We start from the raw sequence: 5,530 nt of genomic DNA on the forward strand, positions 1-5,530 counted from the left end.
TGAACCACTTCGAACTGAAGTTTGAAGTAGTTCAAAGTAGTTTAGAATGGTTTAATAGTTCAAATAACCCATCCTGCAGGTTCAATATAAATGAAGTTCAAACTCTAGATTTCGAAATGCAAATTCATTCATTAAAAAAAGTTCAAAGCCTAGTACCAATCCATGATTCAAGGTCATTACAGAAGTTTAGAGGGCACAATTTGGGGAGGTACTCTAGTCAAAGGATAGAATACCATCATGGTAAACCTTCAAGGTTCCTTAATTTAGAAGTTTGAAGTGGTTCAGTAGTTTGAAGCAGGTTGTTTTGCAAGTTCATGGTTATCCTGAGAGGGTCACATATGCAATTCAATGACTAGGGTTTGGTGATACATTTCCAGTTTAGAGATGTAGTTTGTCAGGTCAAAAATTCAAAGGCTTAGTTCAAAGGGATTCAGAGATGGAAATGTTGAATCAAAGTCAAGAATCCATGTTCAATTTAACACCCAGATTCAAATGCATGTTCAGATTAGCAATTTAGAAGGTTTCATAAAATCAGTGGTCCTATACAAATGTATTCAGAGGATTGTGTCCAGAGTGTGGATTATTCCTTGAAGGTTTGAAGATTCAAAATTTTAGAATATGATATTTTATAATATTTAGAGTTTGTCATCTTATAAGTAATCTGAAAGACCCAAGCAAGTATGACTTCTTGATCCTAGTTAGAAGATTGTTAAAGTGGAATGAAACCTTATAGTCCTATGATGAAATCTTAATGGATAAAATGAAAACTTAGTTTTCCATTTGGGGTTATACTACTTTGATCAAGTTAATAGCTTATTGGGAACCTAAAAATGAAGGTTGAGTAGTATATATAATAAGGGCACCAATACTTCCAAGGGGGTGTAACTGTGCGTGACTTCAAATGAGATGGCACAACATATATCCTTCCTTGTTACAACTAGAAAGAGACTTGCATGCATGTATAAGCTATTTCATGTGAACATAATGAAGACAATGAATTTCATCACTAAAAACCACTGATGAAGGATTCCCAATCACAGCCCCTGTGCAGATAAGAGAATAGTCCACAATGAATTCATGCCATCAAAGCACCCATCTCAGCATTTTTTTAATGATAAATTCACTAGTATGAATTGCAGAGATGTGATAAATACATATATATCCAATGTGCAATATATATGTGCAAAAGTGAGTCACAGGAATATGAAGGTATATATATACTTGAACACAATAAGATGGTGGAAACATTTGAAAAATAAAAAAATGGGGGTCACTATACATATAGTAGCTGATGATTTGTTCTAGAGGATCACAAACGTGAAGTGGATATTGAAGTATCGGCATCAAGTTTTGATTAATCATGAAGACATGGGTGTAAATACTCAAAAGGTGCTCCATAATGAAAAACTCGAATGAATGATTCATTCTCATAAGTGGAAGTTTGAGTTGTACTCTATGGAGGTCGAGCTTCTAATAACCTCATATATATTTTTATTATGTCGGGATGCAAGGAAGGAATTTTTTAAGTTGGTTATCCCCTCTCGACATCGAGCTTCTTAAGGCTATTCTAGAAGAGAAACATACAAGGACTGTTAGGTCATGTGCATGGTCACTTAACAGGAAGTTTCTTGTAACAGCAAGTTTTGATGCAACAACTGCTATCTGGGAAAATGTTGGTGGTGAATTTGAATGCTTTCCATCCTTAGAGGGACATGAGAATGAAGTCAAAAGTATTTCTTGGAGTGCATCTGAGTCATTATTTGCTACATGTGGTCATGAGAAGTCTGTTTGGATCTGGGAAGTCCAATCTGGGAATGAGTTTGAGTGTGTCTTTGTACTACAAGTCCATACTCAATATGTGAAAGATGGTGCAATGGCATTCTGTCCATGAAATTTTGATTTTTTCAAGCTATGATAATTTTATAAAGGTTTGGGAAGAGGATGGAGATAGTGATGATTTGACATGTGAGAAAATCTTATGTAATTCTAGCAGTGGTCATACATCAACGGTATGGGGAGTATCCTTTAATTCTTGTGGAGACAGAATGGTATCATGTAGTGATGACTTAACATTGAAGGTGTGGGATACAAGTGCAAACCCAATAGAAAGCAGTGGTGATGGTTCTAGGCCATGGAAACATCTTTGCACCATCTCTAGCTACCATGATAGGATGATATTCTCAGTTCATTGGTCACGGGATGGGTTCATTGCCAGTGGGGTAGTCAATGATTATATATGGCTTTTCAGTAAGAACTCACATGACTCTGCTGCAACGGTTCATCTCACATCATATAAGATGATTTTCAAGAAAGACAAGGCTCATGCAATAGATGCAAACTCTTTGCACCACCATGCTCTGAAGCCCTAGTTGTTAGCTTTAGTAGGAAATGACACGTGGAAATCACTATGCAAGGTGTAGAGGCTTATTTAATAGGTGTTATTATTCTTTTTTTTTAACTAAATGCAAATCTGAAGATGACTATCCATATCATTAAAAGAAGTCATTACGTTGCTAAAAGAAATTTGTAATAAAGTGTTTAATGGTAAATTAAATCTTATGCACATGTAAAAGTATAGGAGGAAAGGAAGAAATGGTTTTTCTTCAAGAATTAGTTACTTGCAACAGAATGAGAACTGACATTTGAAAGGATACAAGGTGACAGCAAATGAGTGCAAGGGGTTCCACTTCTTTTCTGTAGGGGAGACTTTGGTGCTGCAATACAGGAGAGTTTTGGGCTGAGAGTTCTGTTTTTTCCTTACAGGAGATTTTATGCTACTGCAAAGGGGAGGGTAGAATGGTTAGAGTTTTAGATAGGCAGATATTGTAATGACAGTAATTGGTAGATATGATATGGGTGTTTTAGTTTTTGCATGAATTTGTGCATATAGAGATTTAATGTCTATATATGTATCTTCTTGAATATGGCTTAGAAACCTTATATATGGTTATATTTGTATGTATTTTCTTGGAGGACAATTTTTTCACTAACACAGGGCAAGATTTTTATAGGGCAGACCATCAGAAGTGGTTGAATATTGATTGTTGCAATGATTTTTGTGGGTGTCATCCCCACCTCAATTTTACATTCTTATTCCTAGAGGGTTTTGTGGTTACCAAATCTTTTTGTTATGTGTTGATGTATGCTTTCATTTCATGTTTTCTTATATGTTTACATGCATGTGCATTGCTTTTAGTTATGTGTTAATAAGGGTTTGAAAGGATTAAAAAAAATTAGTTACTTTTGATTCACACCCCCCTCTTAGAAGTACACTTCCCATTTTGAACATTCCAACACTATCAATTAGACCAATCACTATTAGACCTTGTAGACTAGGTCATGAACCTTGGATCCAAATACCAAATCTCAAATTACTCAGCAAAATGTCAGCAATGAAGTTTTCTTCGCTTTCACGTTCTTCTGCTCAAGTTCACATTCTATACTATTGGCTACTTATTGATCATTCACAATCCACATTCACGCTCACCATGATAAAGTAAAATGTCCTTCCTTTATACCAAGTCCATAAAAAAATTCCCTAAGTTAGTTGTTAGTCCTTCTCAATTAATTATTAGAGGACCACATTAAGAACATGTTACACTTAGCAATAACAAAAATCTTCCACCTTGCAACTTGAATAACATTCTGTACATGCAATATTATGATGAGCAAACTTAGCCACATCATCCTTAACATGTCTTCTCCATGTCCTCAACCTTGATCCTTAAGATATCAATTCTGCTAAGAGATATAACAAGTTTACTAGATTATGCCTCTATAAACTTTGTCTTATAACAGACATCACCAAAGCTTACATAATTTCTTCTAGACTTGTCCTTTCTACTTCTGATGTTAACTACATATTCCAAATACTTAGAAGTGTCTCCCATAACCTCGAGTGGTAATAATGCTCAACTATATATCTATACCAACTTGATCTTTCCCTTGTTCTTCTGTCAAATGCCATAGAAAACATCAAAGATGCTATTTTGACATCAATGAAAAACTCAGTCATGAATGTAGCATATCATCATCAAACCAATCTTCAAACAATCTCTCAACATGTATATCACTCTACAATTCACACTTGCACACATTCAAACTCTCACCATAAGGAAAATAACTTTCCTTTATACCATGTCCTCAAAATATTTCTTTTAGCCAACCTTGAGGCTTTCCAAATTAATTTTTATAAATCATTACATCTTTTTACAATTACACAATAGTGTCAGCTCATAGGAACTACAACTTCTTATAGATATGACCTCTAACCTTATGCATTCATTGATGTCATCATCTAGCTATCTACTATCACTATCCAACTTTTCTCATCGTGATTTTATCCATGTTAAGAAATACAATCCAAAGATGAGAAACCACTTCTTATTTATTTTGTCTACACACTTTAATCTGTAAATATTGAATAGCTCTCACATGTCTTTGGCTCTCTTTATGAGTGATTTTCCACATCATCAAGATGCACTATAGAACATATCCTCAATTGTGCTTGACCTCATCATCATTACATAGTCTGTACAACTTTGATCTATGTCTACTACTCTGCCATTATTTAGCAAAACATTTCTATGTTGACATCAATGAAAAACATAGTTATGAATCTCCCCAAGTGTTCTAGCAATTCTTATGTTGACCCTATGGAAATACATATTGTCAATTAGTTCCAAAACACTTAAGATAGTGTAGCCCAAGATACTAGACATAATAGTGTTAACCAAGCTCTAGTGTAAACCATGTTAATAATGGTCACTAAGCTAGCAATGAGTAGTGTTAACAAAGTTGATAGTATCTACCAAGTTATACTGTCAACCAATGGTTTGTCTTCAAGTAGTGTCTACCACCTTACCACTATTGATCAAGTCATCTTCACTCACCAAGTGATCAATGTAAACCAAGTGCTCAGCATTAATTTAATGCCATAGTTTTTGAGTTCCACTATATTTTCCATGTGTCAGCATATCACTCTAGTGGAGAATTGGACCTGAGTATCAGCATTGAGCTGAATTGGTATATTATTGTTTGAAACTATTATGTAGTCAAATTGTTAATGCAATTATTTTGGATAGATATAAATTTAAGCTACTTTGTTTGTCCAAAGAAGGTATTAATAAAAGAACATTTCATAGAAGTGAATATAATAGAGAAGATTAATTAGAAGGCTACATGAAGTATATAGGAAAAGGAAAGACTTGTCTATCACAGTCACGTGATCAATTTACATCAAAGGATCTTATTCAACAAATGAAATTGCAAAGCAAAGATCAATCCATTGATTCATCCTAACAAGTGATTCAGTCAAATCTTATAACCAAGTGGACCTAATAGTCCTTGCAAAATCTCTTAACTAAGTACATACTTTGTTGTAGTTTATAAATCCTTTCACAAGTAGTCTTCTTACTCTTAGCTAAGTAGATCACTAGAAGTGATCAATTCTAAGCCTTAACAGGACAACTTTATTACTATAGTAGTGAAGCATTGTGGGTGTCATCCCCACCCCAGTTTTATCTTCCAC

At 34.4% G+C, this 5,530-nt stretch overlaps 1 pseudogene; it reads left to right on the top strand.

Moving 5' to 3' along the window:
* Positions 1 to 1,504: 1,504 nt before the first annotated feature.
* LOC149555042 (protein CIA1 pseudogene) lies at positions 1,505 to 2,420 on the top strand (annotated as a pseudogene).
* The last annotated feature ends 3,110 nt before the right edge of the window (positions 2,421 to 5,530 follow it).

Source organism: Cupressus sempervirens, chromosome 5 (assembly GCF_028749045.1).
Source record: "Cupressus sempervirens isolate cs-2001-9-10 chromosome 5, ASM2874904v1, whole genome shotgun sequence".
In the NCBI taxonomy this organism is placed as follows: Eukaryota; Viridiplantae; Streptophyta; class Pinopsida; order Cupressales; family Cupressaceae; genus Cupressus; species Cupressus sempervirens.